The 17,743-nt window shown below is 56.3% G+C and overlaps 53 non-coding genes and 1 pseudogene across 53 annotated transcripts; all 54 read right to left on the minus strand.

Annotated features, from left to right (window-relative positions):
- Window positions 1-34: 34 nt before the first annotated feature.
- Window positions 35-153, minus strand: LOC133894064 (5S ribosomal RNA). The gene has a single exon (XR_009904882.1). It is a non-coding gene; the product is annotated as a 5S ribosomal RNA (ribosomal RNA).
- A 215-nt stretch (window positions 154-368) lies between these two features.
- LOC133893947 (5S ribosomal RNA) lies at window positions 369-487 on the minus strand. The gene has a single exon (XR_009904772.1). It is a non-coding gene; the product is annotated as a 5S ribosomal RNA (ribosomal RNA).
- Window positions 488-703: 216 nt separating this feature from the next.
- On the minus strand, window positions 704-822 carry LOC133894111 (5S ribosomal RNA). Its single transcript, XR_009904928.1, has one exon. It is a non-coding gene; the product is annotated as a 5S ribosomal RNA (ribosomal RNA).
- A 209-nt stretch (window positions 823-1,031) lies between these two features.
- LOC133893955 (5S ribosomal RNA) lies at window positions 1,032-1,150 on the minus strand. Its single transcript, XR_009904780.1, has one exon. It is a non-coding gene; the product is annotated as a 5S ribosomal RNA (ribosomal RNA).
- A 215-nt stretch (window positions 1,151-1,365) lies between these two features.
- LOC133894167 (5S ribosomal RNA) lies at window positions 1,366-1,484 on the minus strand. Its single transcript, XR_009904984.1, has one exon. It is a non-coding gene; the product is annotated as a 5S ribosomal RNA (ribosomal RNA).
- Window positions 1,485-1,699: 215 nt separating this feature from the next.
- On the minus strand, window positions 1,700-1,818 carry LOC133894244 (5S ribosomal RNA). The gene has a single exon (XR_009905051.1). It is a non-coding gene; the product is annotated as a 5S ribosomal RNA (ribosomal RNA).
- A 215-nt stretch (window positions 1,819-2,033) lies between these two features.
- On the minus strand, window positions 2,034-2,152 carry LOC133893997 (5S ribosomal RNA). Its single transcript, XR_009904819.1, has one exon. It is a non-coding gene; the product is annotated as a 5S ribosomal RNA (ribosomal RNA).
- Window positions 2,153-2,367: 215 nt separating this feature from the next.
- Window positions 2,368-2,486, minus strand: LOC133893934 (5S ribosomal RNA). The gene has a single exon (XR_009904760.1). It is a non-coding gene; the product is annotated as a 5S ribosomal RNA (ribosomal RNA).
- Window positions 2,487-2,701: 215 nt separating this feature from the next.
- LOC133893948 (5S ribosomal RNA) lies at window positions 2,702-2,820 on the minus strand. The gene has a single exon (XR_009904773.1). It is a non-coding gene; the product is annotated as a 5S ribosomal RNA (ribosomal RNA).
- A 215-nt stretch (window positions 2,821-3,035) lies between these two features.
- On the minus strand, window positions 3,036-3,154 carry LOC133893935 (5S ribosomal RNA). Its single transcript, XR_009904761.1, has one exon. It is a non-coding gene; the product is annotated as a 5S ribosomal RNA (ribosomal RNA).
- Window positions 3,155-3,369: 215 nt separating this feature from the next.
- On the minus strand, window positions 3,370-3,488 carry LOC133894088 (5S ribosomal RNA). The gene has a single exon (XR_009904905.1). It is a non-coding gene; the product is annotated as a 5S ribosomal RNA (ribosomal RNA).
- Window positions 3,489-3,702: 214 nt separating this feature from the next.
- On the minus strand, window positions 3,703-3,821 carry LOC133894245 (5S ribosomal RNA). The gene has a single exon (XR_009905052.1). It is a non-coding gene; the product is annotated as a 5S ribosomal RNA (ribosomal RNA).
- Window positions 3,822-4,038: 217 nt separating this feature from the next.
- Window positions 4,039-4,157, minus strand: LOC133893810 (5S ribosomal RNA). The gene has a single exon (XR_009904643.1). It is a non-coding gene; the product is annotated as a 5S ribosomal RNA (ribosomal RNA).
- Window positions 4,158-4,367: 210 nt separating this feature from the next.
- On the minus strand, window positions 4,368-4,486 carry LOC133894247 (5S ribosomal RNA). Its single transcript, XR_009905054.1, has one exon. It is a non-coding gene; the product is annotated as a 5S ribosomal RNA (ribosomal RNA).
- Window positions 4,487-4,703: 217 nt separating this feature from the next.
- LOC133894248 (5S ribosomal RNA) lies at window positions 4,704-4,822 on the minus strand. The gene has a single exon (XR_009905055.1). It is a non-coding gene; the product is annotated as a 5S ribosomal RNA (ribosomal RNA).
- A 217-nt stretch (window positions 4,823-5,039) lies between these two features.
- LOC133894249 (5S ribosomal RNA) lies at window positions 5,040-5,158 on the minus strand. The gene has a single exon (XR_009905056.1). It is a non-coding gene; the product is annotated as a 5S ribosomal RNA (ribosomal RNA).
- Window positions 5,159-5,375: 217 nt separating this feature from the next.
- LOC133894250 (5S ribosomal RNA) lies at window positions 5,376-5,494 on the minus strand. Its single transcript, XR_009905057.1, has one exon. It is a non-coding gene; the product is annotated as a 5S ribosomal RNA (ribosomal RNA).
- Window positions 5,495-5,711: 217 nt separating this feature from the next.
- LOC133894251 (5S ribosomal RNA) lies at window positions 5,712-5,830 on the minus strand. Its single transcript, XR_009905058.1, has one exon. It is a non-coding gene; the product is annotated as a 5S ribosomal RNA (ribosomal RNA).
- Window positions 5,831-6,047: 217 nt separating this feature from the next.
- LOC133894252 (5S ribosomal RNA) lies at window positions 6,048-6,166 on the minus strand. The gene has a single exon (XR_009905059.1). It is a non-coding gene; the product is annotated as a 5S ribosomal RNA (ribosomal RNA).
- Window positions 6,167-6,383: 217 nt separating this feature from the next.
- Window positions 6,384-6,502, minus strand: LOC133894136 (5S ribosomal RNA). The gene has a single exon (XR_009904953.1). It is a non-coding gene; the product is annotated as a 5S ribosomal RNA (ribosomal RNA).
- A 210-nt stretch (window positions 6,503-6,712) lies between these two features.
- On the minus strand, window positions 6,713-6,862 carry LOC133894172 (5S ribosomal RNA; annotated as a pseudogene).
- A 210-nt stretch (window positions 6,863-7,072) lies between these two features.
- On the minus strand, window positions 7,073-7,191 carry LOC133894253 (5S ribosomal RNA). The gene has a single exon (XR_009905060.1). It is a non-coding gene; the product is annotated as a 5S ribosomal RNA (ribosomal RNA).
- A 210-nt stretch (window positions 7,192-7,401) lies between these two features.
- On the minus strand, window positions 7,402-7,520 carry LOC133894254 (5S ribosomal RNA). The gene has a single exon (XR_009905061.1). It is a non-coding gene; the product is annotated as a 5S ribosomal RNA (ribosomal RNA).
- A 210-nt stretch (window positions 7,521-7,730) lies between these two features.
- LOC133893938 (5S ribosomal RNA) lies at window positions 7,731-7,849 on the minus strand. The gene has a single exon (XR_009904764.1). It is a non-coding gene; the product is annotated as a 5S ribosomal RNA (ribosomal RNA).
- Window positions 7,850-8,059: 210 nt separating this feature from the next.
- LOC133894255 (5S ribosomal RNA) lies at window positions 8,060-8,178 on the minus strand. Its single transcript, XR_009905062.1, has one exon. It is a non-coding gene; the product is annotated as a 5S ribosomal RNA (ribosomal RNA).
- A 209-nt stretch (window positions 8,179-8,387) lies between these two features.
- Window positions 8,388-8,506, minus strand: LOC133893949 (5S ribosomal RNA). The gene has a single exon (XR_009904774.1). It is a non-coding gene; the product is annotated as a 5S ribosomal RNA (ribosomal RNA).
- Window positions 8,507-8,716: 210 nt separating this feature from the next.
- LOC133894256 (5S ribosomal RNA) lies at window positions 8,717-8,835 on the minus strand. The gene has a single exon (XR_009905063.1). It is a non-coding gene; the product is annotated as a 5S ribosomal RNA (ribosomal RNA).
- A 210-nt stretch (window positions 8,836-9,045) lies between these two features.
- LOC133894258 (5S ribosomal RNA) lies at window positions 9,046-9,164 on the minus strand. Its single transcript, XR_009905065.1, has one exon. It is a non-coding gene; the product is annotated as a 5S ribosomal RNA (ribosomal RNA).
- A 210-nt stretch (window positions 9,165-9,374) lies between these two features.
- Window positions 9,375-9,493, minus strand: LOC133894259 (5S ribosomal RNA). Its single transcript, XR_009905066.1, has one exon. It is a non-coding gene; the product is annotated as a 5S ribosomal RNA (ribosomal RNA).
- Window positions 9,494-9,703: 210 nt separating this feature from the next.
- Window positions 9,704-9,822, minus strand: LOC133894260 (5S ribosomal RNA). Its single transcript, XR_009905067.1, has one exon. It is a non-coding gene; the product is annotated as a 5S ribosomal RNA (ribosomal RNA).
- A 210-nt stretch (window positions 9,823-10,032) lies between these two features.
- LOC133894261 (5S ribosomal RNA) lies at window positions 10,033-10,151 on the minus strand. Its single transcript, XR_009905068.1, has one exon. It is a non-coding gene; the product is annotated as a 5S ribosomal RNA (ribosomal RNA).
- A 209-nt stretch (window positions 10,152-10,360) lies between these two features.
- On the minus strand, window positions 10,361-10,479 carry LOC133894262 (5S ribosomal RNA). The gene has a single exon (XR_009905069.1). It is a non-coding gene; the product is annotated as a 5S ribosomal RNA (ribosomal RNA).
- A 210-nt stretch (window positions 10,480-10,689) lies between these two features.
- Window positions 10,690-10,808, minus strand: LOC133894263 (5S ribosomal RNA). Its single transcript, XR_009905070.1, has one exon. It is a non-coding gene; the product is annotated as a 5S ribosomal RNA (ribosomal RNA).
- Window positions 10,809-11,018: 210 nt separating this feature from the next.
- On the minus strand, window positions 11,019-11,137 carry LOC133893866 (5S ribosomal RNA). The gene has a single exon (XR_009904696.1). It is a non-coding gene; the product is annotated as a 5S ribosomal RNA (ribosomal RNA).
- Window positions 11,138-11,347: 210 nt separating this feature from the next.
- On the minus strand, window positions 11,348-11,466 carry LOC133894264 (5S ribosomal RNA). Its single transcript, XR_009905071.1, has one exon. It is a non-coding gene; the product is annotated as a 5S ribosomal RNA (ribosomal RNA).
- Window positions 11,467-11,676: 210 nt separating this feature from the next.
- Window positions 11,677-11,795, minus strand: LOC133894265 (5S ribosomal RNA). The gene has a single exon (XR_009905072.1). It is a non-coding gene; the product is annotated as a 5S ribosomal RNA (ribosomal RNA).
- A 210-nt stretch (window positions 11,796-12,005) lies between these two features.
- LOC133894266 (5S ribosomal RNA) lies at window positions 12,006-12,124 on the minus strand. The gene has a single exon (XR_009905073.1). It is a non-coding gene; the product is annotated as a 5S ribosomal RNA (ribosomal RNA).
- Window positions 12,125-12,333: 209 nt separating this feature from the next.
- On the minus strand, window positions 12,334-12,452 carry LOC133894267 (5S ribosomal RNA). Its single transcript, XR_009905074.1, has one exon. It is a non-coding gene; the product is annotated as a 5S ribosomal RNA (ribosomal RNA).
- A 210-nt stretch (window positions 12,453-12,662) lies between these two features.
- Window positions 12,663-12,781, minus strand: LOC133894269 (5S ribosomal RNA). Its single transcript, XR_009905076.1, has one exon. It is a non-coding gene; the product is annotated as a 5S ribosomal RNA (ribosomal RNA).
- A 210-nt stretch (window positions 12,782-12,991) lies between these two features.
- LOC133894270 (5S ribosomal RNA) lies at window positions 12,992-13,110 on the minus strand. The gene has a single exon (XR_009905077.1). It is a non-coding gene; the product is annotated as a 5S ribosomal RNA (ribosomal RNA).
- Window positions 13,111-13,319: 209 nt separating this feature from the next.
- On the minus strand, window positions 13,320-13,438 carry LOC133894271 (5S ribosomal RNA). Its single transcript, XR_009905078.1, has one exon. It is a non-coding gene; the product is annotated as a 5S ribosomal RNA (ribosomal RNA).
- Window positions 13,439-13,648: 210 nt separating this feature from the next.
- On the minus strand, window positions 13,649-13,767 carry LOC133893964 (5S ribosomal RNA). Its single transcript, XR_009904788.1, has one exon. It is a non-coding gene; the product is annotated as a 5S ribosomal RNA (ribosomal RNA).
- A 210-nt stretch (window positions 13,768-13,977) lies between these two features.
- LOC133894272 (5S ribosomal RNA) lies at window positions 13,978-14,096 on the minus strand. The gene has a single exon (XR_009905079.1). It is a non-coding gene; the product is annotated as a 5S ribosomal RNA (ribosomal RNA).
- A 210-nt stretch (window positions 14,097-14,306) lies between these two features.
- LOC133894273 (5S ribosomal RNA) lies at window positions 14,307-14,425 on the minus strand. The gene has a single exon (XR_009905080.1). It is a non-coding gene; the product is annotated as a 5S ribosomal RNA (ribosomal RNA).
- A 210-nt stretch (window positions 14,426-14,635) lies between these two features.
- Window positions 14,636-14,754, minus strand: LOC133894274 (5S ribosomal RNA). Its single transcript, XR_009905081.1, has one exon. It is a non-coding gene; the product is annotated as a 5S ribosomal RNA (ribosomal RNA).
- Window positions 14,755-14,964: 210 nt separating this feature from the next.
- LOC133893950 (5S ribosomal RNA) lies at window positions 14,965-15,083 on the minus strand. Its single transcript, XR_009904775.1, has one exon. It is a non-coding gene; the product is annotated as a 5S ribosomal RNA (ribosomal RNA).
- Window positions 15,084-15,293: 210 nt separating this feature from the next.
- Window positions 15,294-15,412, minus strand: LOC133894275 (5S ribosomal RNA). Its single transcript, XR_009905082.1, has one exon. It is a non-coding gene; the product is annotated as a 5S ribosomal RNA (ribosomal RNA).
- Window positions 15,413-15,622: 210 nt separating this feature from the next.
- LOC133894276 (5S ribosomal RNA) lies at window positions 15,623-15,741 on the minus strand. The gene has a single exon (XR_009905083.1). It is a non-coding gene; the product is annotated as a 5S ribosomal RNA (ribosomal RNA).
- A 210-nt stretch (window positions 15,742-15,951) lies between these two features.
- LOC133894277 (5S ribosomal RNA) lies at window positions 15,952-16,070 on the minus strand. The gene has a single exon (XR_009905084.1). It is a non-coding gene; the product is annotated as a 5S ribosomal RNA (ribosomal RNA).
- Window positions 16,071-16,280: 210 nt separating this feature from the next.
- On the minus strand, window positions 16,281-16,399 carry LOC133894278 (5S ribosomal RNA). The gene has a single exon (XR_009905085.1). It is a non-coding gene; the product is annotated as a 5S ribosomal RNA (ribosomal RNA).
- Window positions 16,400-16,610: 211 nt separating this feature from the next.
- Window positions 16,611-16,729, minus strand: LOC133894280 (5S ribosomal RNA). The gene has a single exon (XR_009905087.1). It is a non-coding gene; the product is annotated as a 5S ribosomal RNA (ribosomal RNA).
- Window positions 16,730-16,940: 211 nt separating this feature from the next.
- On the minus strand, window positions 16,941-17,059 carry LOC133894281 (5S ribosomal RNA). Its single transcript, XR_009905088.1, has one exon. It is a non-coding gene; the product is annotated as a 5S ribosomal RNA (ribosomal RNA).
- Window positions 17,060-17,269: 210 nt separating this feature from the next.
- On the minus strand, window positions 17,270-17,388 carry LOC133893856 (5S ribosomal RNA). The gene has a single exon (XR_009904686.1). It is a non-coding gene; the product is annotated as a 5S ribosomal RNA (ribosomal RNA).
- A 211-nt stretch (window positions 17,389-17,599) lies between these two features.
- LOC133894282 (5S ribosomal RNA) lies at window positions 17,600-17,718 on the minus strand. Its single transcript, XR_009905089.1, has one exon. It is a non-coding gene; the product is annotated as a 5S ribosomal RNA (ribosomal RNA).
- Window positions 17,719-17,743: the final 25 nt, after the last annotated feature.

The raw sequence follows: 17,743 nt of genomic DNA on the forward strand, positions 1-17,743 counted from the left end.
GGCGGATGAACGCGAGGAAAATTAAGCAAAAAGGGGAATGCAACACGAGGACTTCCTAGGAGGTCACCCATCCTAGTACTACTCTCGCCCAAGCACGCTTAACTTCGGAGTTCTGATGTGATCCGGTGCTTTAGTGCTGGTATGATCGCATCCGACATACTCTGCCTCCTCCTCCCCCTTATGCACGCCTTCCGCGCCGCCTCCCCGGCGCGCGTGGGCCCCACGTCCTGCCGCGCGGTGTCGCCCCGCTTCCCGGTGCACCGCCGAACTCGAGCCGCCATCCGGTTGCGCAAAAAAAAAAGAAAAAAAGTTACAAATAAAATGAATTCAACGAGGCGGATGAACGCGAGGAAAATTAAGCAAAAAGGGGAATGCAACACGAGGACTTCCGAGGAGGTCACCCATCCTAGTACTACTCTCGCCCAAGCACGCTTAACTTCGGAGTTCTGATGGGATCCGGTGCTTTAGTGCTGGTATGATCGCATCCGACATACTCTGCCTCCTCCTCCCCCTTATGCACGCCTTCCGCGCCGCCTCCCCGGCGCGCGTGGGCCCCACGTCCTGCCGCGCGGTGTCGCCCCGCTTCCTGGTGCACCGCCGAACTCGAGCCGCCATCCGGTTGCGCAAAAAAAAAAGAAAAAAAAGTTACAAATAAAATGAATTCAACGAGGCGGATGAACGCGAGGAAAATTAAGCAAAAAGGGGAATGCAACACGAGGACTTCCCAGGAGGTCACCCATCCTAGTACTACTCTCGCCCAAGCACGCTTAACTTCGCAGTTCTGATGGGATCCGGTGCTTTAGTGCTGGTATGATCGCATCCGACATACTCTGCCTCCTCCTCCCCCTTATGCACGCCTTCCGCGCCGCCTCCCCGGCGCGCGTGGGCCCCACGTCCTGCCGCGCGGTGTCGCCCCGCTTCCCGGTGCACCGCCGAACTCGAGCCGGTTGCGCAAAAAAAAAAAGAAAAAAAGTTACAAATAAAATGAATTCAACGAGGCGGATGAACGCGAGGAAAATTAAGCAAAAAGGGGAATGCAACACGAGGACTTCCCAGGAGGTCACCCATCCTAGTACTACTCTCGCCCAAGCACGCTTAACTTCGGAGTTCTGATGGGATCCGGTGCTTTAGTGCTGGTATGATAGCATCCGACATACTCTGCCTCCTCCTCCCCCTTATGCACGCCTTCCGCGCCGCCTCCCCGGCGCGCGTGGGCCCCACGTCCTGCCGCTCGGTGTCGCCCCGCTTCCCAGTGCACCGCCGAACTCGAGCCTTCATCCGGTTGCGCAAAAAAAAAAGAAAAAAAGTTACAAATAAAATGAATTCAACGAGGCGGATGAACGCGAGGAAAATTAAGCAAAAAGGGGAATGCAACACGAGGACTTCCCAGGAGGTCACCCAACCTAGTACTACTCTCGCCCAAGCACGCTTAACTTCGGTGTTCTGATGGGATCCGGTGCTTTAGTGCTTGTATGATCGCATCCGACATACTCTGCCTCCTTCTCCCCCTTATGCACGCCTTCCGCGCCGCCTCCCCGGCGCGCGTGGGCCCCACGTCCTGCCGCGCGGTGTCGCCCCGCTTCCCGGTGCACCGCCGAACTCGAGCCGCCATCCGGTTGCGCAAAAAAAAAAGAAAAAAAGTTACAAATAAAATGAATTCAACGAGGCGGATGAACGCGAGGAAAATTAAGCAAAAAAGGGAATGCAACACGAGGACTTCCCAGGAGGTCACCCATCCTAGTACTACTCTCGCCCAAGCACGCTTAACTTCGGAGTTCTGATGGGATCCGGTGCTTTAGTGCTGGTATGATCGCATCCGACATACTCTGCCTCCTCCTCCCCCTTATGCACGCCTTCCGCGCCGCCTCCCCGGCGCGCGTGGGCCCCACGTCCTGCCGCGCGGTGTCGCCCCGCTTCCCGGTGCACCGCCGAACTCGAGCCGCCATCCGGTTGCGCAAAAAAAAAAGAAAAAAAGTTACAAATAAAATGAATTCAACGAGGCGGATGAACGCGAGGAAAATTAAGCAAAAAGGATAATGCAACACGAGGACTTCCCAGGAGGTCACCCATCCTAGTACTACTCTCGCCCAAGCACGCTTAACTTCGGAGTTCTGATGGGATCCGGTGCTTTAGTGCTGGTATGATCGCATCCGACATACTCTGCCTCCTCCTCCCCCTTATGCACGCCTTCCGCGCCGCCTCCCCGGCGCGCGTGGGCCTCACGTCCTGCCGCGCGGTGTCGCCCCGCTTCCCGGTGCACCGCCGAACTCGAGCCGCCATCCGGTTGCGCAAAAAAAAAAGAAAAAAAGTTACAAATAAAATGAATTCAACGAGGCGGATGAACGCGAGGAAAATTAAGCAAAAAGGGGAATGCAACACGAGGACTTCCCAGGAGATCACCCATCCTAGTACTACTCTCGCCCAAGCACGCTTAACTTCGGAGTTCTGATGGGATCCGGTGCTTTAGTGCTGGTATGATCGCATCCGACATACTCTGCCTCCTCCTCCCCCTTATGCACGCCTTCCGCGCCGCCTCCCCGGCGCGCGTGGGCCCCACGTCCTGCCGCGCGGTGTCGCCCCGCTTCCCGGTGCACCGCCGAACTCGAGCCGCCATCCGGTTGCGCAAAAAAAAAAGAAAAAAAGTTACAAATAAAATGAATTCAACGAGGCGGATGAACGCGAGGAAAATTAAGCAAAAAGGGGAATGCAACACGAGGACTTCCGAGGAGGTCACCCATCCTAGTACTACTCTCGCCCAAGCACGCTTAACTTCGGAGTTCTGATGGGATCCGGTGCTTTAGTGCTGGTATGATCGCATCCGACATACTCTGCCTCCTCCTCCCCCTTATGCACGCCTTCCGCGCCGCCTCCCCGGCGCGCGTGGGCCCCACGTCCTGCCGCGCGGTGTCGCCCCGCTTCCCGGTGCACCGCCGAACTCGAGCCGCCATCCGGTTGCGCAAAAAAAAAAGAAAAAAAGTTACAAATAAAATGAATTCAACGAGGCGGATGAACGCGAGGAAAATTAAGCAAAAAGGGGAATGCAACACGAGGACTTCCCAGGAGATCACCCATCCTAGTACTACTCTCGCCCAAGCACGCTTAACTTCGGAGTTCTGATGGGATCCGGTGCTTTAGTGCTGGTATGATCGCATCCGACATACTCTGCCTCCTCCTCCCCCTTATGCACGCCATCCGCGCCGCCTCCCCGGCGCGCGTGTCCCCCACGTCCTGCCGCGCGGTGTCGCCCCGCTTCCCGGTGCACCGCCGAACTCGAGCCGCCATCCGGTTGCGCAAAAAAAAAAGAAAAAAAGTTACAAATAAAATGAATTCAACGAGGCGGATGAACGCGAGGAAAATTAAGCAAAAAGGGGAATGCAACTCGAGGACTTCCCAGGAGATCACCCATCCTAGTACTACTCTCGCCCAAGCACGCTTAACTTCGGAGTTCTGATGGGATCCGGTGCTTTAGTGCTGGTATGATCGCATCCGACATACTCTGCCTCCTCCTCCCCCTTATGCACGCCTTCCGCGCCGCCTCCCCGGCGCGCGTGGGCCCCACGTCCTGCCGCGCGGTGTCGCCCCGCCCGGTGCACCGCCGAACTCGAGCCGCCATCCGGTTGCGCAAAAAAAAAAAAGAAAAAAAGTTACAAATAAAATGAATTCAACGAGGCGGATGAACGCGAGGAAAATTAAGCGAAAAGGGGAATGCAACACGAGGACTTCCCAGGAGGTCACCCATCCTAGTACTACTCTCGCCCAAGCACGCTTAACTTCGGAGTTCTGATGGGATCCGGTGCTTTAGTGCTGGTATGATCGCATCCGACATACTCTGCCTCCTCCTCCCCCTTATGCACGCCTTCCGCGCCGCCTCCCCGGCGCGCGTGGGCCCCACGTCCTGCCGCGCGGTGTCGCCCCGCTTCCCGGTGCACCGCCGAACTCGAGCCGCCATCCGGTTGCGCAAAAAAAAAAAAGAAAAAAAGTTACAAATAAAATGAATTCAACGAGGCGGATGAACGCGAGGAAAATTAAGCAAAAAAGGGAATGCAACACGAGGACTTCCCAGGAGGTCACCCATCCTAGTACTACTCTCGCCCTAGCACGCTTAACTTCGGAGTTCTGATGGGATCCGGTGCTTTAGTGCTGGTATGATCGCATCCGACATACTCTGCCTCCTCCTCCCCCTTATGCACGCCTTCCGCGCCGCCTCCCCGGCGCGCGTGCGCCCCACGTCCTGCCGCGCGGTGTCGCCCCGCTTCCCGGTGCACCGCCGAACTCGAGCCGGTTGCGCAAAAAAAAAAAAGAAAAAAAGTTACAAATAAAATGAATTCAACGAGGCGGATGAACGCGAGGAAAATTAAGCAAAAAAGGGAATGCAACACGAGGACTTCCCAGGAGGTCACCCATCCTAGTACTACTCTCGCCCAAGCACGCTTAACTTCGGAGTTCTGATGGGATCCGGTGCTTTAGTGCTGGTATGATCGCATCCGACATACTCTGCCTCCTCCTCCCCCTTATGCACGCCTTCCGCGCCGCCTCCCCGGCGCGCGTGGGCCCCACGTCCTGCCGCGCGGTGTCGCCCCGCTTCCCGGTGCACCGCCGAACTCGAGCCGCCATCCGGTTGCGCAAAAAAAAAAAAGAAAAAAAGTTACAAATAAAATGAATTCAACGAGGCGGATGAACGCGAGGAAAATTAAGCAAAAAGGGGAATGCAACACGAGGACTTCCCAGGAGGTCACCCATCCTAGTACTACTCTCGCCCAAGCACGCTTAACTTCGGAGTTCTGATGGGATCCGGTGCTTTAGTGCTGGTATGATCGCATCCGACATACTCTGCCTCCTCCTCCCCCTTATGCACGCCTTCCGCGCCGCCTCCCCGGCGCGCGTGGGCCCCACGTCCTGCCGCGCGGTGTCGCCCCGCTTCCCGGTGCACCGCCGAACTCGAGCCGCCATCCGGTTGCGCAAAAAAAAAAAAGAAAAAAAGTTACAAATAAAATGAATTCAACGAGGCGGATGAACGCGAGCAAAATTAAGCAAAAAGGGGAATGCAACACGAGGACTTCCCAGGAGGTCACCCATCCTAGTACTACTCTCGCCCAAGCACGCTTAACTTCGGAGTTCTGATGGGATCCGGTGCTTTAGTGCTGGTATGATCGCATCCGACATACTCTGCCTCCTCCTCCCCCTTATGCACGCCTTCCGCGCCGCCTCCCCGGCGCGCGTGGGCCCCACGTCCTGCCGCGCGGTGTCGCCCCGCTTCCCGGTGCACCGCCGAACTCGAGCCGCCATCCGGTTGCGCAAAAAAAAAAAAGAAAAAAAGTTACAAATAAAATGAATTCAACGAGGCGGATGAACGCGAGGAAAATTAAGCAAAAAGGGGAATGCAACACGAGGACTTCCCAGGAGGTCACCCATCCTAGTACTACTCTCGCCCAAGCACGCTTAACTTCGGAGTTCTGATGGGATCCGGTGCTTTAGTGCTGGTATGATCGCATCCGACATACTCTGCCTCCTCCTCCCCCTTATGCACGCCTTCCGCGCCGCCTCCCCGGCGCGCGTGGGCCCCACGTCCTGCCGCGCGGTGTCGCCCCGCTTCCCGGTGCACCGCCGAACTCGAGCCGCCATCCGGTTGCGCAAAAAAAAAAAAGAAAAAAAGTTACAAATAAAATGAATTCAACGAGGCGGATGAACGCGAGGAAAATTAAGCAAAAAGGGGAATGCAACACGAGGACTTCCCAGGAGGTCACCCATCCTAGTACTACTCTCGCCCAAGCACGCTTAACTTCGGAGTTCTGATGGGATCCGGTGCTTTAGTGCTGGTATGATCGCATCCGACATACTCTGCCTCCTCCTCCCCCTTATGCACGCCTTCCGCGCCGCCTCCCCGGCGCGCGTGCGCCCCACGTCCTGCCGCGCGGTGTCGCCCCGCTTCCCGGTGCACCGCCGAACTCGAGCCGCCATCCGGTTGCGCAAAAAAAAAAAAGAAAAAAAGTTACAAATAAAATGAATTCAACGAGGCGGATGAACGCGAGGAAAATTAAGCAAAAAGGGGAATGCAACACGAGGACTTCCCAGGAGGTCACCCATCCTAGTACTACTCTCGCCCAAGCACGCTTAACTTCGGAGTTCTGATGGGATCCGGTGCTTTAGTGCTGGTATGATCGCATCCGACATACTCTGCCTCCTCCTCCCCCTTATGCACGCCTTCCGCGCCGCCTCCCCGGCGCGCGTGGGCCCCACGTCCTGCCGCGCGGTGTCGCCCCGCTTCCCGGTGCACCGCCGAACTCGAGCCGCCATCCGGTTGCGCAAAAAAAAAAAAGAAAAAAAGTTACAAATAAAATGAATTCAACGAGGCGGATGAACGCGAGGAAAATTAAGCAAAAAGGGGAATGCAACACGAGGACTTCCCAGGAGGTCACCCATCCTAGTACTACTCTCGCCCAAGCACGCTTAACTTCGGAATTCTGAAGTGATCCGGTGCTTTAGTGCTGGTATGATCGCATCCGACATACTCTGCCTCCTCCTCCCCCTTATGCACGCCTTCCGCGCCGCCTCCCCGGCGCGCGTGGGCCCCACGTCCTGCCGCGCGGTGTCGCCCCGCTTCCCGGTGCACCGCCGAACTCGAGCCGGTTGCGCAAAAAAAAAAAAGAAAAAAAGTTACAAATAAAATGAATTCAACGAGGCGGATGAACGCGAGGAAAATTAAGCAAAAAGGGGAATGCAACACGAGGACTTCCCAGGAGGTCACCCATCCTAGTACTACTCTCGCCCAAGCACGCTTAACCTAGTACTACTCTCGCCCAAGCACGCTTAACTTCGGAGTTCTGATGGGATCCGGTGCTTTAGTGCTGGTATGATCGCATCCGACATACTCTGCCTCCTCCTCCCCCTTATGCACGCCTTCCGCGCCGCCTCCCCGGCGCGCGTGGGCCCCACGTCCTGCCGCGCGGTGTCGCCCCGCTTCCCGGTGCACCGCCGAACTCGAGCCGGTTGCGCAAAAAAAAAAAAGAAAAAAAGTTACAAATAAAATGAATTCAACGAGGCGGATGAACGCGAGGAAAATTAAGCAAAAAGGGGAATGCAACACGAGGACTTCCCAGGAGGTCACCCATCCTAGTACTACTCTCGCCCAAGCACGCTTAACTTCGGAGTTCTGATGGGATCCGGTGCTTTAGTGCTGGTATGATCGCATCCGACATACTCTGCCTCCTCCTCCCCCTTATGCACGCCTTCCGCGCCGCCTCCCCGGGGCGCGTGGGCCCCACGTCCTGCCGCGCGGTGTCGCCCCGCTTCCCGGTGCACCGCCGAACTCGAGCCGGTTGCGCAAAAAAAAAAAAGAAAAAAAGTTACAAATAAAATGAATTCAACGAGGCGGATGAACGCGAGGAAAATTAAGCAAAAAGGGGAATGCAACACGAGGACTTCCCAGGAGGTCACCCATCCTAGTACTACTCTCGCCCAAGCACGCTTAACTTCGGAGTTCTGATGGGATCCGGTGCTTTAGTGCTGGTATGATCGCATCCGACATACTCTGCCTCCTCCTCCCCCTTATGCACGCCTTCCGCGCCGCCTCCCCGGCGCGCGTGGGCCCCACGTCCTGCCGCGCGCTGTCGCCCCGCTTCCCGGTGCACCGCCGAACTCGAGCCGGTTGCGTAAAAAAAAAAAAGAAAAAAAGTTACAAATAAAATGAATTCAACGAGGCGGATGAACGCGAGGAAAATTAAGCAAAAAGGGGAATGCAACACGAGGACTTCCCAGGAAGTCACCCATCCTAGTACTACTCTCGCCCAAGCACGCTTAACTTCGGAGTTCTGATGGGATCCGGTGCTTTAGTGCTGGTATGATCGCATCCGACATACTCTGCCTCCTCCTCCCCCTTATGCACGCCTTCCGCGCCGCCTCCCCGGCGCGCGTGGGCCCCACGTCCTGCCGCGCGGTGTCGCCCCGCTTCCCGGTGCACCGCCGAACTCGAGCCGGTTGCGCAAAAAAAAAAAAGAAAAAAAGTTACAAATAAAATGAATTCAACGAGGCGGATGAACGCGAGGAAAATTAAGCAAAAAGGGGAATGCAACACGAGGACTTCCCAGGAGGTCACCCATCCTAGTACTACTCTCGCCCAAGCACGCTTAACTTCGGAGTTCTGATGGGATCCGGTGCTTTAGTGCTGGTATGATCGCATCCGACATACTCTGCCTCCTCCTCCCCCTTATGCACGCCTTCCGCGCCGCCTCCCCGGCGCGCGTGGGCCCCACGTCCTGCCGCGCGGTGTCGCCCCGCTTCCCGGTGCACCGCCGAACTCGAGCCGGTTGCGCAAAAAAAAAAAGAAAAAAAGTTACAAATAAAATGAATTCAACGAGGCGGATGAACGCGAGGAAAATTAAGCAAAAAGGGGAATGCAACACGAGGACTTCCGAGGAGGTCACCCATCCTAGTACTACTCTCGCCCAAGCACGCTTAACTTCGGAGTTCTGATGGGATCCGGTGCTTTAGTGCTGGTATGATCGCATCCGACATACTCTGCCTCCTCCTCCCCCTTATGCACGCCTTCCGCGCCGCCTCCCCGGGGCGCGTGGGCCCCACGTCCTGCCGCGCGGTGTCGCCCCGCTTCCCGGTGCACCGCCGAACTCGAGCCGGTTGCGCAAAAAAAAAAAAGAAAAAAAGTTACAAATAAAATGAATTCAACGAGGCGGATGAACGCGAGGAAAATTAAGCAAAAAGGGGAATGCAACACGAGGACTTCCCAGGAGGTCACCCATCCTAGTACTACTCTCGCCCAAGCACGCTTAACTTCGGAGTTCTGATGGGATCCGGTGCTTTAGTGCTGGTATGATCGCATCCGACATACTCTGCCTCCTCCTCCCCCTTATGCACGCCTTCCGCGCCGCCTCCCCGGCGCGCGTGGGCCCCACGTCCTGCCGCGCGGTGTCGCCCCGCTTCCCGGTGCACCGCCGAACTCGAGCCGGTTGCGCAAAAAAAAAAAAGAAAAAAAGTTACAAATAAAATGAATTCAACGAGGCGGATGAACGCGAGGAAAATTAAGCAAAAAGGGGAATGCAACACGAGGACTTCCCAGGAGGTCACCCATCCTAGTACTACTCTCGCCCAAGCACGCTTAACTTCGGAGTTCTGATGGGATCCGGTGCTTTAGTGCTGGTATGATCGCATCCGACATACTCTGCCTCCTCCTCCCCCTTATGCACGCCTTCCGCGCCGCCTCCCCGGCGCGCGTGGGCCCCACGTCCTGCCGCGCGGTGTCGCCCCGCTTCCCGGTGCACCGCCGAACTCGAGCCGGTTGCGCAAAAAAAAAAAAGAAAAAAAGTTACAAATAAAATGAATTCAACGAGGCGGATGAACGCGAGGAAAATTAAGCAAAAAGGGGAATGCAACACGAGGACTTCCCAGGAGGTCACCCATCCTAGTACTACTCTCGCCCAAGCACGCTTAACTTCGGAGTTCTGATGGGATCCGGTGCTTTAGTGCTGGTATGATCGCATCCGACATACTCTGCCTCCTCCTCCCCCTTATGCACGCCTTCCGCGCCGCCTCCCCGGCGCGCGTGGGCCCCACGTCCTGCCGCGCGGTGTCGCCCCGCTTCCCGGTGCACCGCCGAACTCGAGCCGGTTGCGCAAAAAAAAAAAAGAAAAAAAGTTACAAATAAAATGAATTCAACGAGGCGGATGAACGCGAGGAAAATTAAGCAAAAAGGGGAATGCAACACGAGGACTTCCCAGGAGGTCACCCATCCTAGTACTACTCTCGCCCAAGCACGCTTAACTTCGGAGTTCTGATGGGATCCGGTGCTTTAGTGCTGGTATGATCGCATCCGACATACTCTGCCTCCTCCTCCCCCTTATTCACGCCTTCCGCGCCGCCTCCCCGGCGCGCGTGGGCCCCACGTCCTGCCGCGCGGTGTCGCCCCGCTTCCCGGTGCACCGCCGAACTCGAGCCGGTTGAGCAAAAAAAAAAAAGAAAAAAAGTTACAAATAAAATGAATTCAACGAGGCGGATGAACGCGAGGAAAATTAAGCAAAAAGGGGAATGCAACACGAGGACTTCCCAGGAGGTCACCCATCCTAGTACTACTCTCGCCCAAGCACGCTTAACTTCGGAGTTCTGATGGGATCCGGTGCTTTAGTGCTGGTATGATCGCATCCGACATACTCTGCCTCCTCCTCCCCCTTATGCACGCCTTCCGCGCCGCCTCCCCGGCGCGCGTGGGCCCCACGTCCTGCCGCGCGGTGTCGCCCCGCTTCCCGGTGCACCGCCGAACTCGAGCCGGTTGCGCAAAAAAAAAAAGAAAAAAAGTTACAAATAAAATGAATTCAACGAGGCGGATGAACGCGAGGAAAATTAAGCAAAAAGTGGAATGCAACACGAGGACTTCCCAGGAGGTCACCCATCCTAGTACTACTCTCGCCCAAGCACGCTTAACTTCGGAGTTCTGATGGGATCCGGTGCTTTAGTGCTGGTATGATCGCATCCGACATACTCTGCCTCCTCCTCCCCCTTATGCACGCCTTCCGCGCCGCCTCCCCGGCGCGCGTGGGCCCCACGTCCTGCCGCGCGGTGTCGCCCCGCTTCCCGGTGCACCGCCGAACTCGAGCCGGTTGCGCAAAAAAAGAAAAGAAAAAAAGTTACAAATAAAATGAATTCAACGAGGCGGATGAACGCGAGGAAAATTAAGCAAAAAGGGGAATGCAACACGAGGACTTCCCAGGAGGTCACCCATCCTAGTACTACTCTCGCCCAAGCACGCTTAACTTCGGAGTTCTGATGGGATCCGGTGCTTTAGTGCTGGTATGATCGCATCCGACATACTCTGCCTCCTCCTCCCCCTTATGCACGCCTTCCGCGCCGCCTCCCCGGCGCGCGTGGGCCCCACATCCTGCCGCGCGGTGTCGCCCCGCTTCCCGGTGCACCGCCGAACTCGAGCCGGTTGCGCAAAAAAAGAAAAGAAAAAAAGTTACAAATAAAATGAATTCAACGAGGCGGATGAACGCGAGGAAAATTAAGCAAAAAGGGGAATGCAACACGAGGACTTCCCAGGAGGTCACCCATTCTAGTACTACTCTCGCCCAAGCACGCTTAACTTCGGAGTTCTGATGGGATCCGGTGCTTTAGTGCTGGTATGATCGCATCCGACATACTCTGCCTCCTCCTCCCCCTTATGCACGCCTTCCGCGCCGCCTCCCCGGCGCGCGTGGGCCCCACGTCCTGCCGCGCGGTGTCGCCCCGCTTCCCGGTGCACCGCCGAACTCGAGCCGGTTGCGCAAAAAAAGAAAAGAAAAAAAGTTACAAATAAAATGAATTCAACGAGGCGGATGAACGCGAGGAAAATTAAGCAAAAAGGGGAATGCAACACGAGGACTTCCCAGGAGGTCACCCATCCTAGTACTACTCTCGCCCAAGCACGCTTAACTTCGGAGTTCTGATGGGATCCGGTGCTTTAGTGCTGGTATGATCGCATCCGACATACTCTGCCTCCTCCTCCCCCTTATGCACGCCTTCCGCGCCGCCTCCCCGGCGCGCGTGGGCCCCACGTCCTGCCGCGCGGTGTCGCCCCGCTTCCCGGTGCACCGCCGAACTCGAGCCGGTTGCGCAAAAAAAGAAAAGAAAAAAAGTTACAAATAAAATGAATTCAACGAGGCGGATGAACGCGAGGAAAATTAAGCAAAAAGGGGAATGCAACACGAGGACTTCCCAGGAGGTCACCCATCCTAGTACTACTCTCGCCCAAGCACGCTTAACTTCGGAGTTCTGATGGGATCCGGTGCTTTAGTGCTGGTATGATCGCATCCGACATACTCTGCCTCCTCCTCCCCCTTATGCACGCCTTCCGCGCCGCCTCCCCGGCGCGCGTGGGCCCCACGTCCTGCCGCGCGGTGTCGCCCCGCTTCCCGGTGCACCGCCGAACTCGAGCCGGTTGCGCAAAAAAAGAAAAGAAAAAAAGTTACAAATAAAATGAATTCAACGAGGCGGATGAACGCGAGGAAAATTAAGCAAAAAGGGGAATGCAACACGAGGACTTCCCAGGAGGTCACCCATCCTAGTACTACTCTCGCCCAAGCACGCTTAACTTCGGAGTTCTGATGGGATCCGGTGCTTTAGTGCTGGTATGATCGCATCCGACATACTCTGCCTCCTCCTCCCCCTTATGCACGCCTTCCGCGCCGCCTCCCCGGCGCGCGTGGGCCCCACGTCCTGCCGCGCGGTGTCGCCCCGCTTCCCGGTGCACCGCCGAACTCGAGCCGGTTGCGCAAAAAAAAAAAGAAAAAAAGTTACAAATAAAATGAATTCAACGAGGCGGATGAACGCGAGGAAAATTAAGCAAAAAGGGGAATGCAACACGAGGACTTCCCAGGAGGTCACCCATCCTAGTACTACTCTCGCCCAAGCACGCTTAACTTCGGAGTTCTGATGGGATCCGGTGCTTTAGTGCTGGTATGATCGCATCCGACATACTCTGCCTCCTCCTCCCCCTTATGCACGCCTTCCGCGCCGCCTCCCCGGCGCGCGTGGGCCCCACGTCCTGCCGCGCGGTGTCGCCCCGCTTCCCGGTGCACCGCCGAACTCGAGCCGGTTGCGCAAAAAAAGAAAAGAAAAAAAGTTACAAATAAAATGAATTCAACGAGGCGGATGAACGCGAGGAAAATTAAGCAAAAAGGGGAATGCAACACGAGGACTTCCCAGGAGGTCACCCATCCTAGTACTACTCTCGCCCAAGCACGCTTAACTTCGGAGTTCTGATGGGATCCGGTGCTTTAGTGCTGGTATGATCGCATCCGACACACTCTGCCTCCTCCTCCCCCTTATGCACGCCTTCCGCGCCGCCTCCCCGGCGCGCGTGGGCCCCACGTCCTGCCGCGCGGTGTCGCCCCGCTTCCCGGTGCACCGCCGAACTCGAGCCGGTTGCGCAAAAAAAAAAAAGAAAAAAAGTTACAAATAAAATGAATTCAACGAGGCGGATGAACGCGAGGAAAATTAAGCAAAAAGGGGAATGCAACACGAGGACTTCCCAGGAGGTCACCCATCCTAGTACTACTCTCGCCCAAGCACGCTTAACTTCGGAGTTCTGATGGGATCCGGTGCTTTAGTGCTGGTATGATCGCATCCGACATACTCTGCCTCCTCCTCCCCCTTATGCACGCCTTCCGCGCCGCCTCCCCGGCGCGCGTGGGCCCCACGTCCTGCCGCGCGGTGTCGCCCCGCTTCCCGGTGCACCGCCGAACTCGAGCCGGTTGCGCAAAAAAAAAAAGAAAAAAAGTTACAAATAAAATGAATTCAACGAGGCGGATGAACGCGAGGAAAATTAAGCAAAAAGGGGAATGCAACACGAGGACTTCCCAGGAGGTCACCCATCCTAGTACTACTCTCGCCCAAGCACGCTTAACTTCGGAGTTCTGATGGGATCCGGTGCTTTAGTGCTGGTATGATCGCATCCGACATACTCTGCCTCCTCCTCCCCCTTATGCACGCCTTCCGCGCCGCCTCCCCGGCGCGCGTGGGCCCCACGTCCTGCCGCGCGGTGTCGCCCCGCTTCCCGGTGCACCGCCGAACTCGAGCCGGTTGCGCAAAAAAAGAAAAGAAAAAAAGTTACAAATAAAATGAATTCAACGAGGCGGATGAACGCGAGGAAAATTAAGCAAAAAGGGGAATGCAACACGAGGACTTCCCAGGAGGTCACCCATCCTAGTACTACTCTCGCCCAAGCACGCTTAACTTCGGAGTTCTGATGGGATCCGGTGCTTTAGTGCTGGTAGGATCGCATCCGACATACTCTGCCTCCTCCTCCCCCTTATGCACGCCTTCCGCGCCGCCTCCCCGGCGCGCGTGGGCCCCACGTCCTGCCGCGCGGTGTCGCCCCGCTTCCCGGTGCACCGCAGAACTCGAGCCGGTTGCGCAAAAAAAAAAAAGAAAAAAAGTTACAAATAAAATGAATTCAACGAGGCGGATGAACGCGAGGAAAATTAAGCAAAAAGGGGAATGCAACACGAGGACTTCCCAGGAGGTCACCCATCCTAGTACTACTCTCGCCCAAGCACGCTTAACTTCGGAGTTCTGATGGGATCCGGTGCTTTAGTGCTGGTATGATCGCATCCGACATACTCTGCCTCCTCCTCCCCCTTATGCACGCCTTCCGCGCCGCCTCCCCGGCGCGCGTGGGCCCCACGTCCTGCCGCGCGGTGTCGCCCCGCTTCCCGGTGCACCGCCGAACTCGAGCCGGTTGCGCAAAAAAAAAAAAGAAAAAAAGTTACAAATAAAATGAATTCAACGAGGCGGATGAACGCGAGGAAAATTAAGCAAAAAGGGGAATGCAACACGAGGACTTCCCAGGAGGTCACCCATCCTAGTACTACTCTCGCCCAAGCACGCTTAACTTCGGAGTTCTGATGGGATCCGGTGCTTTAGTGCTGGTATGATCGCATCCGACATACTCTGCCTCCTCCTCCCCCTTATGCACGCCTTCCGCGCCGCCTCCCCGGCGCGCGTGGGCCCCACGTCCTGCCGCGCGGTGTCGCCCCGCTTCCCGGTGCACCGCCGAACTCGAGCCGGTTGCGCAAAAAAAGAAAAGAAAAAAAGTTACAAATAAAATGAATTCAACGAGGCGGATGAACGCGAGGAAAATTAAGCAAAAAGGGGAATGCAACACGAGGACTTCCCAGGAGGTCACCCATCCTAGTACTACTCTCGCCCAAGCACGCTTAACTTCGGAGTTCTGATGGGATCCGGTGCTTTAGTGCTGGTATGATCGCATCCGACATACTCTGCCTCCTCCTCCCCCTTATGCACGCCTTCCGCGCCGCCTCCCCGGCGCGCGTGGGCCCCACGTCCTGCCGCGCGGTGTCGCCCCGCTTCCCGGTGCACCGCCGAACTCGAGCCGGTTGCGCAAAAAAAAAAAAGAAAAAAAGTTACAAATAAAATGAATTCAACGAGGCGGATGAACGCGAGGAAAATTAAGCAAAAAGGGGAATGCAACACGAGGACTTCCGAGGAGGTCACCCATCCTAGTACTACTCTCGCCCAAGCACGCTTAACTTCGGAGTTCTGATGGGATCCGGTGCTTTAGTGCTGGTATGATCGCATCCGACATACTCTGCCTCCTCCTCCCCCTTATGCACGCCTTCCGCGCCGCCTCCCCGGCGCGCGTGGGCCCCACGTCCTGCCGCGCGGTGTCGCCCCGCTTCCCGGTGCACCGCCGAACTCGAGCCGGTTGCGCAAAAAAAGAAAAGAAAAAAAGTTACAAATAAAATGAATTCAACGAGGCGGATGAACGCGAGGAAAATTAAGCAAAAAGGGGAATGCAACACGAGGACTTCCCAGGAGGTCACCCATCCTAGTACTACTCTCGCCCAAGCACGCTTAACTTCGGAGTTCTGATGGGATCCGGTGCTTTAGTGCTGGTATGATCGCATCCGACATACTCTGCCTCCTCCTCCCCCTTATGCACGCCTTCCGCGCCGCCTCCCCGGCGCGCGTGGGCCCCACGTCCTGCCGCGCGGTGTCGCCCCGCTTCCCGGTGCACCGCCGAACTCGAGCCGGTTGCGCAAAAAAAAAAAAGAAAAAAAGTTACAAATAAAATGAATTCAACGAGGCGGATGAACGCGAGGAAAATTAAGCAAAAAGGGGAATGCAACACGAGGACTTCCCAGGAGGTCACCCATCCTAGTACTACTCTCGCCCAAGCACGCTTAACTTCGGAGTTCTGATGGGATCCGGTGCTTTAGTGCTGGTATGATCGCATCCGACATACTCTGCCTCCTCCTCCCCCTTATGCACGCCTTCCGCGCCGCCTCCCCGGCGCGCGTGGGCCCCACGTCCTGCCGCGCGGTGTCGCCCCGCTTCCCGGTGCACCGCCGAACTCGAGCCGGTTGCGCAAAAAAAAAAAAGAAAAAAAGTTACAAATAAAATGAATTCAACGAGGCGGATGAACGCGAGGAAAATTAAGCAAAAAGGGGAATGCAACACGAGGACTTCCCAGGAGGTCACCCATCCTAGTACTACTCTCGCCCAAGCACGCTTAACTTCGGAGTTCTGATGGGATCCGGTGCTTTAGTGCTGGTATGATCGCATCCGACATACTCTGCCTCCTCCTCCCCCTTATGCACGCCTTCCGCGCCGCCTCCCCGGCGCGCGTGGGCCCCACGTCCTGCCGCGCGGTGTCGCCCCGCTTCCCGGTGCACCGCCGAACTCGAGCCGGTTGCGCAAAAAAAGAAAAGAAAAAAAGTTACAAATAAAATGAATTCAACGAGGCGGATGAACGCGAGGAAAATTAAGCAAAAAGGGGAATGCAACACGAGGACTTCCCAGGAGGTCACCCATCCTAGTACTACTCTCGCCCAAGCACGCTTAACTTCGGAGTTCTGATGGGATCCGGTGCTTTAGTGCTGGTATGATCGCATCCGACATACTCTGCCTCCTCCTCCCCCTTATGCACGCCTTCCGCGCCGCCTCCCCGGCGCGCGTGGGCCCCACGTCCTGCCGCGCGGTGTCGCCCCGCTTCCCGGTGCACCGCCGAACTCGAGCCGGTTGCGCAAAAAAAAAAAAAGAAAAAAAGTTACAAATAAAATGAATTCAACGAGGCGGATGAACGCGAGGAAAATTAAGCAAAAAGGGGAATGCAACACGAGGACTTCCCAGGAGGTCACCCATCCTAGTACTACTCTCGCCCAAGCACGCTTAACTTCGGAGTTCTGATGGGATCCGGTGCTTTAGTGCTGGTATGATCGCATCCGACATACTCTGCCTCCTCCTCCCCCTTATGCACGCCTTCCGCGCCGCCTCCCCGGCGCGCGTGGGCCCCACGTCCTGCCGCGCGGTGTCGCCCCGCTTCCCGGTGCACCGCCGAACTCGAGCCGGTTGCGCAAAAAGAAAAAAAGAAAAAAAGTTACAAATAAAATGAATTCAACGAGGCGGATGAACGCGAGGAAAATTAAGCAAAAAGGGGAATGCAACACGAGGACTTCCCAGGAGGTCACCCATCCTAGTACTACTCTCGCCCAAGCACGCTTAACTTCGGAGTTCTGATGGGATCCGGTGCTTTAGTGCTGGTATGATCGCATCCGACATACTCTGCCTCCTCCTCCCCCTTATGCACGCCTTCCGCGCCGCCTCCCCGGCGCGCGTGGGCCCCACGTCCTGCCGCGCGGTGTCGCCCCGCTTCCCGGTGCACCGCCGAACTCGAGCCGGTTGCGCAAAAAAAGAAAAGAAAAAAAGTTACAAATAAAATGAATTCAACGAGGCGGATGAACGCGAGGAAAATTAAGCAAAAAGGGGAATGCAACACGAGGACTTCCCAGGAGGTCACCCATCCTAGTACTACTCTCGCCCAAGCACGCTTAACTTCGGAGTTCTGATGGGATCCGGTGCTTTAGTGCTGGTATGACCGCATCCGACATACTCTGCCTCCTCCTCCCCCTTATGCACGCCTTCCGCGCCGCCTCCCCGGCGCGCGTGGGCCCCACGTCCTGCCGCGCGGTGTCGCCCCGCTTCCCGGTGCACCGCCGAACTCGAGCCGGTTGCGCAAAAAGAAAAAAAGAAAAAAAGTTACAAATAAAATGAATTCAACGAGGCGGATGAACGCGAGGAAAATTAAGCAAAAAGGGGAATGCAACACGAGGACTTCCCAGGAGGTCACCCATCCTAGTACTACTCTCGCCCAAGCACGCTTAACTTCGGAGTTCTGATGGGATCCGGTGCTTTAGTGCTGGTATGATCGCATCCGACATACTCTGCCTCCTCCTCCCCC

This window comes from Phragmites australis, chromosome 15 (genome assembly GCF_958298935.1).
Source record: "Phragmites australis chromosome 15, lpPhrAust1.1, whole genome shotgun sequence".
NCBI lineage: Eukaryota > Viridiplantae > Streptophyta > Magnoliopsida > Poales > Poaceae > Phragmites > Phragmites australis.